We start from the raw sequence: 23,496 nt of genomic DNA on the forward strand, positions 1-23,496 counted from the left end.
GGATCCAAATCAGCTCCTTAAAGAATAACTCATAAACTAGGGTTTAAGCTTTTGTCACTCTCGCAACCCTTAATCTACTTATTACTCCCCAATGCCTTCACCTAGGCCCAAATATGGTGAAGTGTCATGTAGTCGGCGTTCACATGACACCACTAGAGGAAGAACAACACGGACATCATTGAAATATTGAACGAATACCAACTTTACATAATTACTTATAACAAGACTTCTCCCATGTCCTCAAGAACAAATGGAACTACTCACAAATTGTATTCATGTTCAAGATCAGAGGGGTATTGTATATGATTAAGGATCTGAACATATAATCTTCCACCAAATAAACGAACTAGCATCAACTACAAGGTGTAATCAACACTACTAGCAACTGACAGGTACCAAGCTAAGGTTTTGAGAAAGATTGAATACAAGAGATGAACTAGGGTTAATTTGAGAGGAGATGGCGTTGGTGAATATGTTGATGAAGATTGGTCCTCCCACGATGAGAGAATTGTTGGTGATGTCGATGGCTTCGATTTCCCCCTCCCAGAGGGAAGTATCCCTGACAGAATCTCTCCATCGGAGAGAAAAAGTGCTCATGCCTAGGTGAAAGGATCAAAATGGTGGCGCTTCGTCCCGAAAGTCTCCTCTTGATTTTTTTTCTAGGGAAAATGGTGTCATATAGGAGAACGAGGGCCACGGAGGCCTGCTGGTGAGCGCACAAGCTCACACGGCGCGCCTCGGGGGGCACCTAAGTTTGTGGTTCACTGGTGGGGCCCCTCCTCGTGATTCTTCTTCCAGTATTTTTTATTAATTTTAAAATAAATCTCCATAAATTTTCAGATCATTTGGAGCTGCAAAAAATAGCTATCTCTATTATAGCTCTTTTCAGGTCCAGAATTCCAGCTGCCGGCAATTTCCTCTTCATATAGATCTTGCATAAATTGAGAGGAAAGTCATTAGAATTGCATCATGAATTGTAATACTGAGCCAAAACATTATAAATACAAGTAGGAAAAACATGATGCAAAATAGACGTATCAATAGGCATTACGTCTGAGATAAGTAGACCAAGACGATTCTGCATCTACTACTGTTACTCCACCCCGTGACCGCTATGCAGCATGCATCTTAACGTATTAAGTTCATAACAAACAGAGTAATGCTTGGAGCATGATCATAATGTAGACAAAGTAAGACCAAATACTATGTTTGAACCCTGTCATTTTACCCTTAGTAGCAACAATACAAATATGTGCCTTGCTACTCCTCTTGTCAAAGAGTGAGGACACCGCAAGATTAAACCTACTACCATGCACCTCCCCATACTGAAGATAAATCAATCTAATTGGCCAAACTAGACGGATAGATAGGAGAGAAATACATGGCTATAAAATTACACAGAATAAAGTTCAGAAAAGACTCAATTACTTTCAATGAATAATTTGATCATAAACCACTGTTCATCGGATCCCAACAAACGCACCGCAAAAGGATTATACCAAACCGATCTCCAAAGACAATATTGTATTGAAGATTAGAGAGAGTGAGAGCAGGAGAGAGAGAGAGCTACTGCTATGAACTCGTATGTCCTGTGGGAACTACTCTCGCATCATTATGGAGGCAACAAGGTTGATGAAGATGGCCTCTCTGATCTTTTCCCCCACCGACAAAGTACCAGCGGAGGGCTCCAGATGGGATCGCAGAAGTAAATAGGCTCGTGATGGCGATAAAATTCTTTCGGGTCTCGCAATGGGGGTTTCTCAATTTTAGGGAATTAATAGCACTGGAATTGTGCCAGGCATAGCTACGAGGGGCCCACAAGCTCAGGTGGCACACTCCTCTGGGTGCGTCATGTGAGCTTGTGTCTCTCTCATATATTTTCTGGCCTCCCCAAAGCTTTTAGGGTCTCTTTTGGTTCAGAAAAAATCATCGTAAAGTTTCATCATGTTTGAACTTCGTTTGGTATGATTTTTTTGTGAAACAAATAAATAGGCAAAAACAGAAATTGGCACTAGACACTTAAAAGTGCAACTAATCCCCGGGTGGTTTTGGTAATTCATAAAAACATATAGCTCATTGAACTAATATCCATTCAAGTTAAATTTTTAGAAAGTTCAATGAATGGCATGGCATGGATTAGAGATGTGGACCCCTCAAAATGTTAATGACACATATGGGCAAAAGCTATTTTAGTGATCCAAGATCACATTGAGTCCATAGGAAAGTCAATACTATTAAAAGGGGATGATGTAACACCCTCGATGCGACTATATCTCCCACGTGTCGAGGCACGACTTAGAGGCATAATCGCATTGAAGGCATATGTCGCAAGTTAGGCAATCTTCACAACATCCCATATAATATATATGTAATAAAAGGGGAGATAACATAGTTGGATTACACTCGCCACGTCAATCAAGTACATAAATAACATTACATCATCCAAACACTCATGGCCTGACTACGGCGCCAAAATAAAAGATAACCCAACATGCGACACGGTCCCGATCACCCCCAACTGGGAACCACTACTGATCATCAGGAAGGGAAACATAGTACCGTTGAGAGTCCTCGTCGAACTCCCACTTGAGCTCGAGCGCATCCCCTGGAGCGGAATCATCAGGCCCTGCATCTGGTGTAATAGTAATCTGTGAGCCACAAGGACTCAGCTATCTCGCACCCTCGCGATCAAGACCATTTAAGCTTAATAGGTATGGCAAGGTAAATATGTGGAGCTGCAGCAAGCGACTAGCAAATATGGTGGCTATCCTGTTTGCAAAAGAGAGCGAGAAGAGGAGGCAAAGCGCGAGCGAGAAACTAGAGAGCAACCTGCGCAAGCATTACTCCAACACCGTGTCCACTTCCTGGACTCCGCCGAGAAGAGGCCATCACGGTAACACACTCAGTTGATTCATTTTAATTAAATTAAGGTTCAAGTAATCTACAACCGGACATTAACAAATTCCCATCTGCCCATAACCGCGGGCACGGCTTCCGAAAGTTCAAATCCCTGCAGGGGAGTCCCAACTTAGCCCATGACAAGCTCTCACGGTCAACGAAGGAATAGACTTCCTCCCAAGACATTCCGATCAGACTCGGTACCTCGGTTCTTCAAGACACTTCGACAGGTTAAAACAAGACCAGCAACACCGCCAGAATGTGCTGACAAATCCCGATAGGAGCTGCACATATCTCGTTCTCAGGGCACACTCAGATGAGCCAGACGTCGGGTAGGCCAGCCCAGAGTTGCCCCTGGTAGCCCCGGACATCACTCGGTTGGACCAACACTCAGAGGAGCACTGGCCCGGGGGGGCTAAAATAAGATGACCTTCGAGCTCCAGAAACCCAAGGGAAAAAGAGGCGAGGTGGCAAATGGTAAAACCAAGGTTGGGCATTGCTGGAAAAGCTTTAATCAAGGCGAACTATCAAGGGGTTCCCATTATAACCCAACCGCGTAAGGAACGCAAAATTCGGGAACATAACACCGATATGACAGAAACTAGGGCGGCAAGAGTGGAACAAAACACTAGGCGAGAGGCCGAGCCTTCCAACCTTTACCAAGTATATAGGTGCATTAAGATAACAAGATAATATAATGATATCCCAACAAGTAAATAAATGTTCCAACAAGGAACGGTCTCCAATCTTCACCTGCAACTAGCAACGCTATAAGAGGGGCTGAGCAAAGCGGTAACATAGCCAATCAACGGTTTGCTAGGACATGGTGGGTTAGAGGTTTGGCATGGCAATTTGGGAGGCTTGAAAGCAAGTGGTAGGCATCGTAGCATTGGCATAGCAAAAGAGCAAGCAATCTAGCATAGCAAAGATAGTAGTGATTTCGAGGGTATGATCATCTTGCCTACAAAGTGGTCAGAGTTGACTGGATCCTCGAAAGCAAACTCAACGGGCTCCTCATTAGCGAACTCTTCTCCCGGCTCTACCCAAACAAGACAAACAAGCAAACGGAACACAATCAACCACGGGCAAAGGAACAAACAATATGATGGAAGGATGGTATGCTATGCGGGATGCGATGCGGGATGCATATGCAAGATTTGACAAGGGATGTATGAACCTGGCCTCAACTTGGGAATCCAAGTGTGCCAATGGAAAGATGAGATGAAATCGCTTGAAAACGATATAAAGAACGTCGGAATCAGAGTTACGATTTGGAAATGGCAAGCAATTCAAATATGGCCACGGTGTGCGATTTACAGCAAGTAGCCATCTAAATGCAACAAGATGAACATGCTACAGCACCCAAACATGACAACAAAATACATGGCAGAGATGCATTCAAGATGCTTAACAAAAGTCTAGCACTGAGCTATGGCCAATTCATCCATTAACAGGTTCACACAAGCATGGCAAAAATGCATATGGTAAACAGATTTCAGACAGTGAAATTAACACTTGTCTGAAATCTCAGATCAGGTAGCACACTTCGGAGCAACAAAACTATATGCTACAGGACCTGAACATGGCAAAGTAAAGCATGGCATGGAGATAGTCGAAGATCGTAACAAAAGTCCCTTAGTGACCTTGAGCCAAAAGGGATCAGAAAATACAATTGCAAGCATGTGAACATGGCAAAAACATAATCAGATCACAGACTTTGTGAAAACTGGAGCATGCTGAAAACAGATATCAAGTAGGCATGTTTATGAGCTCGATGCACTCACTACGGAGAAAGTCATGACAACCTAAGCATACACCCATCAAGAATACACAAAATGCAAGCTAGACATGGCAAGAACAATAGCATAGCATGCACGGATCAACTATAACATCATCGGCAAAATCGCTAACAAGTAGACAATCTGCCCAGATTCACGAAGTAGCAAAAGTAGAGCTCGATTGACTCAAGCTAGGGTGAACCATAATTGCAAACAAAGACATGGATGGATAGAACACTACAAGATTAACAAAACATCCTTACTGATCATCCTCAAAAGAGGCACGGATCACTAGGAACCAACATGAACATATGGCCATATGAGATAAACAGCTCAAGGACTTAGTGGAAATGCTAAGTCCCTGAAATCAGCATTACAAGTGCCTCACTTTGCAAGCTTGTGCTAGTCACCACACACATCACAAAAATACATGGTTGCACCTCTGGAAAATGGCGAAACCCTTAACAAAACATATGTAGAGCTCATGGGCATATCATGCACACAATAATCATGGCAAAAATGACAAATCTCTAAATGGAGCAGTAGATCTGACAATTATCTCAAATAGCACTCTTCTAACAGCATTTCAGGTATCAAGATGAACTCAAATGAAAATGATGCAATGCAATGAAATGATGTACTCTCTGAGGCGAACATTTTGATATGCTATATGCTAAAAACGGAGTTATGGATGCAAAGTTACGATGCGATGAACAGGAGCATATGAACTAGGGTTTCGGGCAAAAAGTCAACCCTCGAGATTTAGATCTCAGATCCGGCACGGATTTCGATGTCCACCGGAATCACTGTTCACCACCGGAGATCTGGCACTGTTCACCAGCGGCGGGTGAAGTGGGCGTGGTGGCGGCGGCGAATTAGGTGGTGCCACGTGGCGGCGGTGGGCAGATTCGGACATGTCCGGCGCCGGCGGACGTTGTCCGACGCCAGTGGACGTTATCCGGCGCGCGGAGGAAGACGAAGACTAGGGTTTGGACGGGGAGATCCGGATTTTCGAGGAGGGCTCTATTTATAGGCATAGAGGGAGCTAGGAGAGTCCAAATGAGGTGCGGTTTTCGGCCACGCGATCATGATCGAACGCTCTAGATGATGGATAAGGTTTTGGTGGGTTTTGGGCCAAATTGGAGGGGTGTTGGGCTGCAACACACATGAGGCCTTTTCGGTCCCTCGGTTAATCGTTGGAGTATCAAACGAAGTCCAAATGGTACGAAACTTGACAGGCAGTCTACCGGTAGTAAACCAAGGCCGCTTGGGAAGTCTCGGTCCAATCCGGAAATGTTTAAACCCCACACACGAAAGAAAGGTAGAAATGACCACCGGAGGAGAACGAAGCGCCGGAATGCAAAACGAACAACGGGGAAAATGCTTGAATGCATGAGACGAACACGTATGCAAATGCAATGCACATGATGACATGATATGAGATGCATGGCAACGATAACAACACACGGAGACAAAGACCCAAACCCGAGAAAATAAAATAACTTAACGCCGGAAACGGCAAGAGTAGGAGTACAAATTGGGTAAGTTACATCCGGGGTGTTACGACACTCCACCACTACGAAATGATCTCGTCCCGAGATCTAGGACTGAAAGAACGCCGGGTACTCAGAACGGAGGTGATCCTCGTGTTCCCAGGTAGCTTCACTGTCGGAATGGTGTGACCACTTGACTTTGAGGAATTTGATTGACTTGTTGCGAGTCTTGCGTTCAGTCTCTTCAAGAATAGCAACTGGGTGCTCACGATAGGAGAGATCTTCTTGGAGCTCAATGTCCTCGAAGTTGACGGTGCTGTGAGGAGTCTTGAAGCACTTTTGGAGCTGAGAGACATGGAACACATCATGAACATTTGCAAAGTTTGAAGGAAGCTCGAGTTGATAGGCGAGATCGCTTCTCTTGCTGACAATCTTGAAAGGTCCCACGTATCTGGGGGCAAGCTTCCCTTTGATACCAAAGCGACGAATACCTTTCATAGGAGAGACGCGGAGGTAAACATGATCTCCGATCTCGAAAGCCAAATCACGGTGCTTACTATCATAGTAGCTCTTCTAGCGGGATTGGGCTGCTTTGAGGTTATCTCGAATGACTTTGCACATTTCCTCTGCCTCTGTGATTAAGTCATTTCCCAAAAGCTGACGTTCACCAGTTTCAGACCAGTTGAGAGGGGTACGACACTTCCTGCCATACAGAATTTCAAATGGGGCCTTGCCCGAGCTTGCTTGAAAACTGTTGTTGTAGGAGAATTCAGCATATGGAAGACAATCCTCCCACTTCATGCCGAAGGAAATCACACAAGCCCTGAGCATATCTTCAAGAATCTGATTGACACGCTCGACTTGACCGCTAGTTTGAGGATGGAAAGCTGTGCTGAAGCAGATGTTCGTGCCCATGGCCTTCTGAAAAGAATCCCAAAACTTGGAGGTAAAGATGCTGCCACGGTCTGAAGAGATCACTTGTGGAATACCGTGCAGAGAGACAATTCGAGAGGTATAGAGCTCCGCCAATTGAGCTGCAGTGATTGACTCTTTGATAGGTAGAAAATGAGCCACTTTAGTGAGTTTGTCGATGACAATGAATATAGCATCATTGCCACGCTTGGACTTTGGAAACCCAGTCACGAAGTCCATCTCAATGTGGTCAAACTTCCATTCTGGAATGGCAAGAGGTTGGAGGAGACCAGCTGGCCTTTGGTGTTCTGCCTTCACTCTTCTGCAGACATCACATTCATTCACGAATTGAGCAATCTCGCGCTTCATTCGAGTCCACCAATAAGCCTGCTTGAGGTCCTGATACATCTTCGTGCTCCCAGGGTGGATGGAGAGGAGAGAATTGTGAGCCTCGTTCATGATCACTTTGCGGAGGTTACCTTTGGGCACGACAATACGATCCTCGAAGAACAGAGTATCCTTGTCATCAAGGCGGTAGCACTTGTACTTGGGTTGACTCTTGGCAATCCCAATCTTCACCTTTTTCACCATAGCATCAAGAAGCTGAGCTTGGCGAATCTGGTCTTCCAAGGTAGGAGAGAATTGAAGGTTGGCGAGGAAACCTTGAGGAACAACTTGCAGATTAAGTTTGCAGAAAGCTTCACAAAGCGTGGGTTGATAAGGCTTGAAAATCAGACAGTTGCAGTAAGCCTTTCTGCTCAATGCGTCAGCAATCACATTGGCCTTGCCTGGAGTATACTCAATACTCGGATTATATTCTTGAATCATTTCGACCCATCGAGTTTGCCTGAGGTTGAGATTAGGCTGCGTGAAGATGTACTTGAGACTCTTGTGGTCAGTGAAGATGTCCACTTTTCTTCCCAATAAGAGATGTCTCCAAGTCAAAAGAGCATGCACAACTGCCGCCAACTCGAGATCATGTGTGGGGTAGTTCTTCTCATTGGGCTTCAACTGGCGAGAGGTATAAGCAACAACTTTCTTCTCTTGCATCAACACTGCACCAAGACCTTGGAGAGACGCATCACAAAAGACCTCATACGGCTTGGATTCATCAGGCGGAGTTAGAACTGGAGCAGTGATCAATTTCTCTTTCAAAGTGTTGAAAGCAATGTCGCACTCCAGAGACCAAACATACTTGACGTGCTTCTGGAGAAGATTTGAGAGAGGCTTCATGATCTTAGAAAAGTTTTCAACGAATCTTCAACAATAGCTTGCGAGACCGAGGAAGCTGCGGAGTTGCTTCACGTTCTGAGGAGGTTCCCAATTCACAATTGCAGACACCTTCTCAGGATTCACCGCAATGCCCTTGGCAGAGATGATATGACCAAGATAAAGAACCTCATCGATCCAAAATTCGCACTTGGAGAACTTGGCATAGAACTTGTGTTCTCTGAGCTTATCGAGCACCAAACGCATGTGCTTGGCATGATCTTCCTTGTTCTTCGAGAAAACCAGAATGTCGTCGAGATAGACCAAAACAAAGTCATTGGTGTAGGTGTTGAAGATGAAGTACATCATGCAAGAGAAAGTCGGAGGAGCGTTGACGAGGCCAAAAGACATGACAGTGTACTCGTATGAACCATAGCTTGTCCTAAAAGCCGTCTTGGGAATATCTTGCTCACGGATACGAATCTGATGATAACCCATACGGAGATCAAGCTTGGAGAATACTTGGGCACCTTTGAGTTGTTCGAACAGCTCATTGATGTTGGGAAGTGGGTATTTGTTCTTGATGGTCTTCTTGTTCAATGGACGGTAATCAACACAAAGTCAGTCCGTTCCATCCTTCTTCTTCACAAAAAGAATACCACAACCCCACGGAGAAGAACTAGGCCGGATGAGACCCATTCTCTCTTGAATATCGAGTTGCTTCTTCAGCTCCTTCAACTCTTCAGGTCCGAGCTTGTAAGGACGCTTGCACATTGGTTCTGTGCCAGGCTCAAGATCAATAATGAATTCTACTGGCCGGTGCGGAGGCATTCCTGCAAGCTCTTCTGGAAAGACATCTTGGTATTCGTAAACGACTGGAATCTGCGAGATGGCATCCATTTCACCCTTCTCATTGAGAGAAAACAGACGGATGGTATCATCATGAGCGACAAAGACAATTACATCCTCAGACGAATGAGTCAATTGAATCTGCCTGGCTGCACAATCAAGATGCACCTTGTGCTTAGCAAGCCAATCCATTCCGAGAATATGATCAATATCCGAGTTACCAAGAACCACCGGAGAAGAGAGAAACTTGTAGTCACCCAAGGTGATAGTAACATCCGGGGCCATAGCGCTTGCATTCATGAATTTACCCAGAGAAACCATAGATAACTGTCTAGGCAAGTCTTGTAAGGGCAACTCATGCTTAGAAACAAATGGTCTCGAGATGAAACAATGCGATGCACCCGTGTCAAAAAGAACTTTTGCAGGAATATCATTAACGGGAAGGTTACCCATAATGACATCTGATGAGTCCTCTGCCTGAGCTGCATTCATCAAGTTGACCTTGGCGGACTTGGGGTTATGCTTGACCATAGCTGTACTTGCCGATCTGACAGGAGGAGGAGGAGGGAGACGCCTCTGGTTGAAACACTTGTTGACATAGTGACCCTTCTGTTGGCACTTGTTGCACGTGACCTCTGAAAGCAGACAGTGATACGGAGCACTCGATCTTGGAGCTTGAGACGAAGTCTTGTTCTGAAAGCCAGGGTTGGGTGGGTGGGAAGATCCACTGCCACCTTTGCTGTTCTGCTGATACGGCTGACGGAACGGAGGAGGAGGAAGCCAATACTTCTGCTGCTTGGCCACTTGAGTAAAGGAAGAAGGAGTAGCATCTCTGACTCGCTTCTTGGAAGCATCACACCTCAATTGAGCGGCCTCTTGCTTCAATGCCATGTTGTAGAACTCATCGTACCTCAAGGGTTCAAAGAGAACAAGAGCGAGCTGGATTTCTTCTCTGAGACCACCCCAGAACTGGTATATCATGCTCTTCCCATCAGGTACGTCCTGCTTGGCAAAGCGGGCGAGCTTCTGAAACAACTTGTTGTAGGCATAGACAGACAAAGAGCCTTTCTTCAGGTTGCGGAATTCCTCACGCTTGCTTTCAACCACGCTCTAAGGGATATGGCGAGCTCTGAAATCTTGACGGAATTCATCCCATGTGATAACACGTCCACCTCTGGAATCCTTATACTTCTAGAACCATTCTGCAGCTTGATCTTTGAGTTGGAAGGAAGCGAACTTGACAAAGTCCTCAGGCCTGACGTTACTGCACTCGAAATGCTTGCACAGATCTACAAGCCAATCGTCAACATCGGTTGCCTCAACACAATTGCTGAAAGTCTTTGGCCCGTTAGTAAGGAACTGGTTGAGTGTAGCAAAGTGATTCTGATTGTTGCCTTGGTTCCCTTGGTTGCCTTGATTGCGCTCTTGAAGAATTTGCATGATCAACTGTGTGTTTGCATTGGTTGCGGCCATCACAGCTTGCCATGCCTCCGGAGGAGGTGGAGGTGGTGGCGGATCAGGATTCGGAGTCGTGCGTGTTGGAGGAGCCATCCTGAAGAGGTTGACATCCATTAGCACATTGATAGACAAATATTGAAGCTGAATCCAACGGAATGAAAATTGCAACATATAGTCTTCACATCCAAACAAAATGAACGAATGCATTCCTCTTGAAATGGTCACATATCCATAAATTGAGAATCCACTTAGAATTTAGGTAGAGAAATAAATCAACAAGGTATGGATCAAGAACGAATAATCGGTAAGAACTCCCAATCTCAAACCAATATCCGTGGAAGAAGAACTAGAGCTACTAGAATTCCCACCTATGAAACTCCCGAACCTTTCCGGTTATGCAATCAGGTGTTGGGGATATAGGGGAAGCATAATATCTCACCCAAATCTAGCAAATCCTACATCCAACTGTATCCATCCTTCAACACATAACCGAGAAAAACATCAGAAACCATCTACCTCAACCTTCGAAAAGCATCTGTTATACAAGTTATGGCGATACTCCCGAACTCCCGCCCCAGTACTGGGTGGCGTCGAGGTTATCTCATCAACGAACTGCATAAAAGAGATTTTCGATGTCGGCGTACTAAACTCAGGTATTCCAGAACTGCAACGATAAAATTATGACGACAACACCTCGGAGCTCAACTCCCCGGGACACTTCCACAAAACCCCTGACAGGAGGCAGCAAGACAATGTTCTCGTCATAAAACCATCAAAACGATTCCAAAATACACGCGTGATCCTAAATTTTTTTAGTGAAATTTGAGAAGAGAAGAGTCAAAACTCTATGCCAGGATGCCTTACCAGAGCGATGAGGAGACTGGGAAGTAAAAAGAATTCCTAAACTCTCCGATATATAATTCCTAAATGACTCAAAACATTTTTCTAGACACAACTCGGCCGCTAATAACGATCAAGCAATGGACCAACTTGTAACACCCTTGATGCGACTATATCTCCCACGTGTCGAGGCACGACTTAGAGGCATAATCACATTGAAGGCATATGTCGCAAGTTAGGCAATCTTCACAACATCCAATGTAATGTATATGTAATAAAAGGGGAGATATCATAGTTGGCTTACACTCGCCACGTCAATCAAGTACATAAATAACATTACATCATCCAAACACTCATGGCCCGACTACGGCGCCAAAATAAAAGATAACCCAACATGCGACACGGTCCCGATCACCCCCAACTGGGCACCACTACTGATCATCAGGAAGGGAAACATAGTATCGTTGAGAGTCCTCGTCGAACTCCCACTTGAGCTCGAGCGCATCACCTGGAGCGGAATCATCAGGCCCTGCATCTGGTGTAATAGTAATATGTGAGCCACAAGGACTCAGCAATCTCGCACCCTCGTGATCAAGACCATTTAAGTTTAATAGGTATGGCAAGGTAAATATGTGGAGCTACAGCAAGCGACTAGCAAATATGGTGGCTATCCTATTCGCAAAAGAGAGCGAGAAGAGGAGGCAAAGCGCGAGCGAGAAACTAGAGAGCAACCTGCGCAAGCATTACTCCAACACCATGTCCACTTCCTGGACTCCGCCGAGAAGAGGCCATCACGGTAGCACACTCAGTTGATTCATTTTAATTAAATTAAGGTTCAAGTAATCTAAAACCGGACATTAACAAATTCCCATCTGCCCATAACCGCGGGCACGGCTTCCAAAAGTTCAAATCCCTGCAGGGGAGTCCCAACTTAGCCCATGACAAGCTCTCACGGTCAACGAAGGAATAGACCTCCTCCCTAGACATTCTGATCAGACTCGGTACCTCGGTTCTTCAAGACACTTCGACAGGTTAAAACAAGACCAGCAACACCGCCCGAATGTGCCGACCAATCCCGATGGGAGCTGCACATATCTCGTTCTTAGGGCACACTCAGATGAGCCAGACGTCGGGTAGGCCAGCCTAGAGTTGCCCCTGGTAGCCCCGGACATTGCTCGGTTGGACCAACACTCAGAGGAGCACTGGCCCGGGGGGGGGGGCTAAAATAAGATGACCCTCGGGCTCCGGAAACCCAAGGGAAAAAGAGGCTAGGTGGCAAATGGTAAAACCAAGGTTGGGCATTGCTGGAAAAGCTTTAATCAAGGCGAACTATCAAGGGGTTCCCATTATAACCCAACCACGTAAGGAACGCAAAATCCGGGAACATAACACCGATATGACGGAAACTAGGGCGGCAAGAGTGGAACAAAACACTAGGCGAGAGGCCGAGCATTCCACCCTTTACCAAGTATATAGGTGCATTAAGATAACAAGATAATATAATGATATCCCAACAAGTAAATAAATGTTCCAACAAGGAACGGTCTCCAATCTTCACCTACAACTAGCAACGCTATAAGAGGGGCTGAGCAAAGCAGTAACATAGCCAATCAACTATTTGCTAGGACATGGTGGGTTAGAGGTTTGGCATGGCAATTTGGGAGGCTTGAATGCAAGTGGTAGGCATCGTAGCATTGGCATAGCAAAAGAGCGAGCAATCTAGCATAGCAAAGATAGTAGTGATTTCGAGGGTATGATCATCTTGCCTGCAAAGTGGTCAGAGTTGACTGGATCCTCGAAAGCAAACTCAACGGGCTCCTCATTAGCGAACTCGTCTCCTAGCTCTACCCAAACAAGACAAACAAGCAAACGGAAATCAATCAACCACGGGCAAAGGAACAAACAATATGATGCAAGGATGGTATGCTATGCGGGATGCGATGCGGGATGCATATGCAAGATTTGACAAGGGATGTATGAACTTGGTCTCAACTTGGGAATCCAATTGTGCCACTGGAAAGATGAGATGAAATCGCTTGAAAAGTATATAAAGAACGACGGAATCAGAGTTACGATTTGGAAATGGCAAGCAATTCAAATATGGCCACGGTCTGCGATTTACAGCAAGTAGCCATCTAAATGCAACAAGATGAACATGCTACATCACCCAAACATGACAACAAAATACATGGCGGGGATGCATTAAAGATGCTTAACAAAAGTCTAGCACTGAGCTATGGCCAATTCATCCATTAACAGGTTCACACAAGCATGGCAAAAATGCATATGGTAAACAGATTTCAGACAGTGAAATTAACACTTGTCTGAAATCTCAGATCAGGTAGCACACTTCGGAGCAACAAAACTATATGCTACAGGACCTGAACATGGCAAAGTAAAGCATGGCATGGAGATAGTCAAAGATCTTAACAAAAGTCCCTTAGTGTCCTTGAGCCAAAAGGGATCAGAAAATACAATTGCAAGCATGTGAACATGGCAAAAACATAATCAGATCACAGACTTTGTGAAAACTGGAGCATGCTGAAAACAGATATCAAGTAGGCATGTTTACGAGCTCGATGCACTCACTACGGAGAAAGTCATGACAACCTAAGCATACACCCATCAAGAATACACCAAATGCAAGCTAGACATGGCAAGAACAATAGCATAGCATGCACGGATCAACTATAACATCATCGGCAAAATCGCTAACAAGTAGACAATCTGCCCAGATTCACGAAGTAGCAAAAGTAGAGCTCGATTGACTCAAGCTAGGGTGCTCCATAATTGCAAACAAAGACATGGATGGATAGAGCACTACAAGATTAACAAAACATCCTTACTGATCATCCTCAAAAGAGGCACGGATCACTAGGAACCAACATGAACATATGGCCATATGAGATAAACAGGCCAAGGACTTAGTGGAAATGCTAAGTCCCTGAAATCAGCATTACCAAGTGCCTCACTTTGCAAGCTTGTGCTAGTCACCACACACATCACAAAAATACATGGGTTGCACCTCTGGAAAGATGGCGAAACCCTTATCAAAACATATGTAGAGCTCATGGGCATATCATGCACACAATAATCATGGCAAAAATGACAAATCTCTAAATGGACCAGCCAATCTGACAATTATCTCAAGTAGCACTCTTCTAATAGCATTTCGGGTATCAAGATGAACTCAAATGAAAACGATGCAATGGAATGAAATGATGTACTCTCTGAGGCGAACATTTTGATATGCTATATGCCAAAAACGGAGTTACGGATGCCAAGTTACGATGCGATGAACAGGAGCATATGAACTAGGGTTTCGGGCAAAAAGTCAACCCTCGAGATTTAGATCTCAGATCTGGCACTGATTTCGATGTCCACCGGAATCACTGTTCACCACCGGAGAAGAAGCTCGCCGGAGGTCGTGGCTGCGGTGGCCGGCTGGAGGAAGGACAGAGAGGAGGCGGTGGCGTGGAGGAGACCGCGGGGCGACGCGGGCCGGCAATGGCCGCGACGACTCGGCGCGGCGGCCGAGGTCGGCGAGGTCGCCGGACCCGGGCGGCGCACGCTCCGGCGCGGTGGCGCAGCTCGGGAGAGGCAGCGGCTGGAAGGCTAGGCAGCTCGCGGGCGGCACGGCCTGGCCAATGGGCTTGGAGGGCCCCGCCTAGGCTGCCGCGGGCCAGCGGCGGGCGAAGTGGGCGCGGTGGTGGCGGCGAATTAGGTGGTGCCACATGCCGGCGGTGGGCAGATTCGGACACGTCCGGCGCCGGCGGACGTTGTCCGGCGCGCGGAGGAAGACGAATACTAGGGTTTGGACGGTTTTCGGCCACGCGATCATGATCGAACGCTCTAGATGATGGAGAAGGTTTTGGTGGGTTTTGGGCCAAATTGGAGGGGTGCTGGGCTGCAACACACACGAGGCCTTTTCGGTCCCTCGGTTAACCATTGGAGTATCAAACGAAGTCCAAACGGTACGAAACTTGATAGGCGGTCTACCGGTAGTAAACCAAGGTCGCTTGGCAAGTCTAGGTCCAATCCGGAAATGTTTAAACCCCACACACGAAAGAAAGGTAGAAATGACCACCGGAGGAGAACGAAGCGCCGGAATGCAAAACGAACAATGGGGAAAATGCTTGAATGCATGAGACGAACATGTATGCAAATGCAATGCACATGATGACATGATATGAGATGCATGGCAACGATAACAACACACGGAGACAAAGACCCGAACCCGAGAAAATAAAATAACTTAACGCCGGAAACGGCAAGAGTTGGAGTACAAATTGGGTAAGTTACATCCGGGGTGTTACAACACTCCACCACTACGAAATGATCTTGTCCCGAGATCTAGGACTGAAAGAACGCCGGGTACTCAGAACGGAGGTGATCCTCGCGTTCCCAGGTAGCTTCACGGTCGGAATGGTGTGACCACTTGACTTTGAGGAATTTGATTGACTTGTTGCGAGTCTTGCGTTCAGTCTCTTCAAGAATAGCAACTAGGTGCTCACGATAGGAGAGATCTTCTTGGAGCTCAATGTCCTCAAAGTTGACGGTGCGGTCAGGAGTCTTGAAGCACTTTCGGAGCTGAGAGACATGGAACACATCATGAACATTTGCAAAGTTTGAAGGAAGCTCGAGTTGATAGGCGAGATCGCCTCTCTTGCTGACAATCTTGAAAGGTCCCACGTATCTGGGGGCAAGCTTCCCTTTGATACCGAAGCGACGAGTACCTTTCATAGGAGAGACGCGGAGGTAAACATGATCTCCGATCTCGAAAGCCAAATCACGGTGCTTACTATCATAGTAGCTCTTCTGGCGGGATTGGGCTGCTTTGAGGTTATCTCGAATGACTTTGCACATTTCCTCTGCCTCTGTGATTAAGTCATTCCCAAAAGCTGACGTTCACCGGTTTCAGACCAGTTGAGAGGGGTACGGCACTTCCTGCCATACAGAATTTCAAATGGGGCCTTGCCCGAACTTGCTTGAAAACTGTTGTTGTAGGAGAATTCAGCATATGGAAGACAATCCTCCCACTTCATGCCGAAGGAGATCACACAAGCCCTGAGCATATCTTCAAGAATCTGATTGACACGCTCGACTTGACCGCTAGTTTGAGGATGGAAAGCTGTGCTGAAGCGGATGTTGGTGCCCATGGCCTTCTGAAAAGAATCCCAAAACTTGGAGGTAAAGATGCTGCCACGGTCTGAAGAGATCACTTGTGGAATACCGTGCAGAGAGACAATTCGAGAGGTATAGAGTTCCGCCAATTGAGCTGCAGTGATTGACTCTTTGATAGGCAGAAAATGAGCCACTTTAGTGAGTTTGTCGATGACAATGAATATAGCATCATTGCCATGCTTGGACTTTGGAAACCCAGTCACGATGTCCATCTCAATGTGGTCAAACTTCCATTCTGGAATGGCAAGAGGTTGGAGGAGACCAGCTGGCCTTTGGTGTTCTGCCTTCACTCTTCTGCAGACATCACATTCATTCACGAATTGAGCAATCTCGCACTTCATTCGAGTCCACCAATAAGTCTGCTTGAGGTACTGATACATCTTCGTGCTCCCAGGGTGGATGGAGAGGAGAGAATTGTGAGCCTCGTTCATGATCACTTTACGGAGGTTACCTTTGGGCACGACAATACGATCCTCGAAGAAGAGAGTATCCTTGTCATCAAGGCGGTAGTACTTGTACTTGGGTTGACTCTTGGCAATCCCAATCTTCACCTTTTTCACCATAGCATCAAGAAGCTGAGCCTGGCGAATCTGGTCTTCCAAGGTAGGAGAGACTTGAAGGTTGGCGAGGAAACCTTGAGGAACAACTTGCAGATTAAGTTTTCCGAAAGCTTCACAAAGCTCGGGTTGATAAGGCTTGAGAATCAAACTGTTGCAGTAAGCCTTTCTGCTCAATGCGTCAGCAATCACATTGGCCTTGCCTGGAGTATACTCAATACTCGGATTATACTCTTGAATCATTTCGACCCATCGAGTTTGCCTGAGGTTGAGATTAGGCTGAGTGAAGATGTACTTGAGACTCTTGTGGTCAGTGAAGATGTCCACTTTTCTTCCCAATAAGAGATGTCTCCAAGTCAAAAGAGCATGCACAACTGCCGCCAACTCGAGATCATGAGTGGGGTAGTTCTTCTCATTGGGCTTCAACTGGCGAGAGGTATAAGCAACAACTTTCTTCTCTTGCATCAACACTGCGCCAAGACCTTGGAGAGAGGCATCACAAAAGACCTCATACGGCTTGGATTCATCAGGCGGAGTCAGAACTGGAGCAGTGATCAATTTCTCTTTCAAAGTGTTGAAAGCAATGTCACACTCCGGAGACCAAACGTACTTGACGTGCTTCTGGAGAAGATTTGAGAGAGGCTTCGCGATCTTAGAAAAGTTTTCAACAAATCTTTGGCAATAGCTTGCGAGACCAAGGAAGCTGCGGAGTTGCTTCACATTCTGAGGAGGTTCCCAATTCACAATTGCAGACACGTTCTCAGGATTCACCGCAATGCCCTTGGCAGAGATGATATGACCAAGATAAAGAACCTCATCGAGCCAAAATTCACACTTGGAGAACTTGGCGTAGAACTTGTGTTCTCTGAGCTTATCGAGCACCAAACGCAAGTGCTTGGCATGATCTTCCTTGTTCTTCGAGAAAACCAGAATGTCGTCGAGATAGACCAAAACAAAGTCATTGGTGTAGGTGTTGAAGATGAAGTTCATCATGCAAGAGAAAGTCGGAGGAGCGTTGACGAGGCCAAAAGACATGACAGTGTATTCGTATGAACCATAGCTTGTCCTGAAAGCCGTCTTGGGAATATCTTGCTTACGGATACGAATCTGATGATAACCCATACGGAGATCAAGCTTGGAGAATACTTGGGCACCTTTGAGTTGTTCGAACAGCTCATTGATGTTGGGAAGTGGGTATTTGTTCTTGATGGTCTTCTTGTTCAATGGACGGTAATCAACACAAAGTCGGTCCGTTCCATCCTTCTTCTTCACAAAAAGAACACCACAACCCCACGGAGAAGACCTAGGCTGGATGAGACCCATTCTCTCTTGAATATCGAGTTGCTTCTTCAGCTCCTTCAACTCTTCAGGTCCGAGCTTGTAAGGACGCTTGCACACTAGTTCCGTGCCAGGCTCAAGATCAATAACGAATTCCACTGGCCGGTGCGGAGGCATTCCTGCAAGCTCTTCTGGAAAGACGTCTTGGTATTCGCAAACGACTGGAATCTGCGAGATGGCATCCAGTTCACCCTTCTCATTAAGAGAAAACAGACGGATGGTATCATCACGAGCGGCAAAGACAATGACATCCTCAGACGAATGAGTCAATTGAATCTGCCTGGCTGCACAATCAAGATGCGCCTTGTGCTTAGCAAGCCAATCCATTCTGAGAATAAGATCAATATCCGAGTTACCAAGAACCACCGGAGAAGAGAGAAACTTGTAGTAACCCAAGGTGATAGTAACATCCGGGGCCATAGCGCTTGCATTCATGAATTTACCCGGAGAAACCACAGATAACTGTCTAGGCAAATCTTGTAAGGGAAACTCATGCTTAGAAACAAATGGTCTCGAGATGAAACAATGTGATGCACCCGTGTCAAAAAGAACTTTTGCAAGAATATCATTAATAGGAAGGTTACCCATAATGACATCTGATGAGTCCTCTGCCTGAGCTGCATTCATCAAGTTGACCTTAGCGGACTTGGGGTTATGCTTGACCATAGCTGTACTTGCCGATCTGACAGGAGGAGGAGGGAGACGCCTCTGGTTGAAACACTTGTTGTCATAGTGACCCTTCTGTTGGCACTTGTTGCACGTGACCTCTAAAAGAGGACGGTGATACGGAGCACTCGATCTTGGAGCTTGAGACGAAGTCTTGTTCTGAAAGCCAGGGTTGGGTGGGTGGGAAGATCCACTGCCACCTTTTCTCTTCTGCTGATACGGCTGACGGAACAGAGGAGGAGGAAGCCAATACTTCTGGTGCTTGGCCACTTGAGTAGAGGAAGAAGGAGTAGCATCTCTGACTCGCTTCTTGGAAGCATCGCACCTCAATTGAGCGGCCTCTTGCTTCAATGCCATGTTGTAGAACTCATCGTACCTCAAGGGTTCAAAGAGAACAAGAGCGAGCTGGATTTCTTCTCTGAGACCACCCCTGAACTGGTATATCATGCTCTTCTCATCAGGTACGTCCTGCTTGGCAAAGCGGGTGAGCTTCTGAAACAACTTGTTGTAGTCATAGACAGACAAAGAGCCTTGCTTCAGGTTGCAGAATTCCTCACGCTTGCTTTCAACCATGCTCTGAGGGATATGGTGAGCTCTGAAATCTTGACGGAATTCATCCCAAGTGATAACACGTCCACCTCTGGAATCCTTGTACTGCTGGAACCATTCTGCAGCTTGATCTTTGAGTTGGAAGGAAGCGAACTTGAAAAAGTCCTCAGGCCTGACGTTACTGCACTCAAAATGCTTGCACAGATCCACAAGCCAATCGTCAGCATCGGTTGCCTCAACACAATTGCTGAAAGTCTTTGGCCCGTTAGCAAGGAACTGGTTGAGTGTAGCAAAGTGATTCTGATTGTTGCCTTGGTTCCCTTGGTTGCCTTGATTGCGCTCTTGAAGAATTTGCATGATCAACTGTGTGTTTGCATTGGTTGCGGCCATCACAACTTGCTGTGCCTCCGGAGGAGGTGGAGGTGGTGGCGGATCATGATTCGAAGTCGTGCACGGTGGAGGAGCCATCCCGAAGAGGTTGACATCCATTAGCACATTGATAGACAAATATTGAAGCTGAATCCAACGGAATGAAAATTGCAACATATAGTCTTCACATCCGAACAAAATGAACGAATGCATTCCTCTTGAAATGGTCACATATCCATAAATTGAGAAGCCACTTAGAATTTAGGTAGAGAAATAAATCAACAAGGTACAGATCAAGAACAAATAATCGGTAAGAAATCCCAATCTCAAACCAATATCCGTGGAAGAAGAACTAGAGCTACTAGAATTCCCACCTATGAAACTCCCGAACCTTTCCGGTTATGCAATCAGGTGTTGGGGATACAGGGGAAGCATAATATCTCACCCAAATCTAGCAAATCCTACATCCAGCTGTATCCATCCTTCAACACATAACCGAGAAAAACTTCGGAAACCATCTACCTCAACCTTCGAAAAGCATCCGTTATACAAGTTATGGCGATACTCCCGAACTCCCGCCCCAGTATTGGGTGGCGTCGAGCTTATCTCACCAATGAACTGCATAAAAGAGATTTTTGATGTCGGCGTACTAAACTCAGGTATTCCAGAACTGCAACGATAAAATTATGAAGACAACACCTCGGAGCTCAACTCCCCGGGACACTTCCACAAAACCCCTGACAGGAGGCACCAAGACAATGTTCTCGTCATAAAACCATCGGAACGATTCCAAGATACCCGCGTGATCCTAATTTTTTTTAGTGAAATTTGAGAAGAGAAGAGTCAAAACTCTATGTCAGGATGCCTTACCAGAGCGATGAGGAGACTGGGAAGTAAAAAGAATTACTAAACTCTCCGATATATAATTCCTAAATGATTCAAAACATTTTTCTAGACACAACTCGGCCGCTAATAACGATCAAGCAATGGGGCTCCTAAGGTCGGGGAAGGCTCTGATACCAACTTGTAACACCCTCGATGCGACTATATCTCCCATGTGTCGAGGCACGACTTAGAGGCATAATCGCATTGAAGGCATATGTCGCAAGTTAGGCAATCTTCACAACATCCCATGTAATATATATGTAATAAAAGGGGAGATAACATAGTTGGCTTACACTCGCCACGTCAATCAAATACATAAATAACATTACATCATCCAAACACTCATGGCCCGACTACGGCGCCAAAATAAAAGATAACCCAACATGCGACACGGTCCCGATCACCCCCAACTGGGCACCACTACTGATCATCAGGAAGGGAAACATAGTATCATTGAGAGTCCTCGTCGAACTCCCACTTGAGCTTGAGCGCATCACCTGGAGCGGAATCATCAGGCCCTACATCTGGTGTAATAGTGATCTGTGAGCCACAGGGACTCAGCAATCTCGCACCCTCGCGATCAAGACCATTTAAGCTTAATAGGTATGGCAAGGTAAATATGTGGAGCTGCAGCAAGCGACTAGCAAATATGGTGGCTATCCTGTTCGCAAAAGAGAGCGATAAGAGGAGGCAAAGCGCGAGCGAGAAACTAGAGAGAAACCTGCGCAAGCATTACTCCAACACCGTGTCCACTTCCCGGACTCCGCCGAGAAGAGGCCATCACGGTAACACACTCAATTGATTCATTTTAATTAAATTAAGGTTCAAGTTATCTACAACCGAACATTAACAAATTCCCATCTGCCCATAACCGCGGGCACGACTTTTGGAAGTTCAAATCCCTGCAGGGGAGTCCCAACTTAGCCCATGACAAGCTCTCACGGTCAACGAAGGAATAGACCTCCTCCCAAGACATTCCGATCAGACTCGGTACCTCGATTCTTCAAGACACTTCGACAGGTTCAAACAAGACTAGCAACACCGCCCGAATGTGCCGACAAATCCTGATAGGAGCTGCACATATCTCGTTCTTAGGGCACACTCAGATGAGCCAGACGTCGGGTAGGCCAGCCCAGAGTTGCCCCTGGTAGCCTCGGACATCGCTCGATTGGACCAACACTCAGAGGAGCACTGGCCCGGGGGGCTAAAATAAGATGACCCTTGGGCTCGGAAACCCAAGGGAAAAAGAGGCTAGGTGGCAAATGGTAAAACCAAGGTTGGGCATTGCTGGAAAAACTTAAATCAAGGCGAACTATCAAGGGGTTCCCATTATAACCCAACCGCGTAAGTAACGCAAAATCCGGGAACATAACACCGATATGACGGAAACTAGGGCGGCAAGAGTGGAACAAAACACTAGGCCAAGGGCCGAGCCTTCCACCCTTTACCAAGTATATAGGTGCATTAAGATAACAAGATAATATAATGATATCCCAACAAGTAAATAAATGTTCCAACAAGGAACGGTCTCCAATCTTCACCTGCAACTAGCAACGCTATAAGAGGGGCTGAGCAAAGCGGTAACATAGCCAATCAACGGTTTGCTAGGGCATGGTGGGTTAGAGGTTTGACATGGCAATTTGGTAGGCTTGAAAGCAAGTGGTAGGCATCATAGCATTGGCATAGCAAAAGAGCGAGCAATCTAGCATAGCAAAGATAGTAGTGATTTCGAGGGTATGATCATCTTGCCTGCAAAGTGGTCAGAGTTGACTGGATCCTCGAAAGCAAACTCAACGGGCTCCTCGTTAGCGAACTCGTCTCCCGGCTCTACCCAAACAAGACAAACAAGCAAACGGAACACAATCAACCATGGGCAAAGGAACAAACAATATGATGCAATGATGGTATGCTATGCGGGATGCGATGCATGATGCATATGCAAGATTTGACAAGGGATGGATGAACCTGGCCTCAACTTGGGAATCCAAGTGTGCCACTGGAAAGATGAGATGAAATCGCTTGAAAACGATATAAAGAACGTCGGAATCGGAGTTACGATTTGGAAATGGCAAGCAATTCAAATATGGCCACGGTCTGCGATTTACAGCAAGTAGTCATCTAAACGCAACAAGATGAACATGCTACAGAACCCAAACATGACAAAAAAATACATGGCAGGGATGCATTCAATATGCTTAACAAAAGTCTAGCACTGAGCTACGGCCAATTCATCCATTAACAGGTTCACACAAGCATGGCAAAAATGCATATGGTAAACAGATTTCAGACTTAGTGAAATTAACACTTGTCTGAAATCTCAGATCAGGTAGCACACTTCGGAGCAACAAAACTATATGCTACAGGACCTGAACATGGCAAAGTAAAGCATGGCATGGAGCTACTCAAAGAGCTTAACAAAAGTCCCTTAGTGACCTTGAGCCAAAAGGGATGGATAGAGCACTACAAGATTAACAAAACATCCTTACTGATCATCCTCAAAAGAGGCACGGA

Source organism: Triticum aestivum, chromosome 1A (genome assembly GCF_018294505.1).
Source record: "Triticum aestivum cultivar Chinese Spring chromosome 1A, IWGSC CS RefSeq v2.1, whole genome shotgun sequence".
Lineage (NCBI taxonomy): Eukaryota > Viridiplantae > Streptophyta > Magnoliopsida > Poales > Poaceae > Triticum > Triticum aestivum.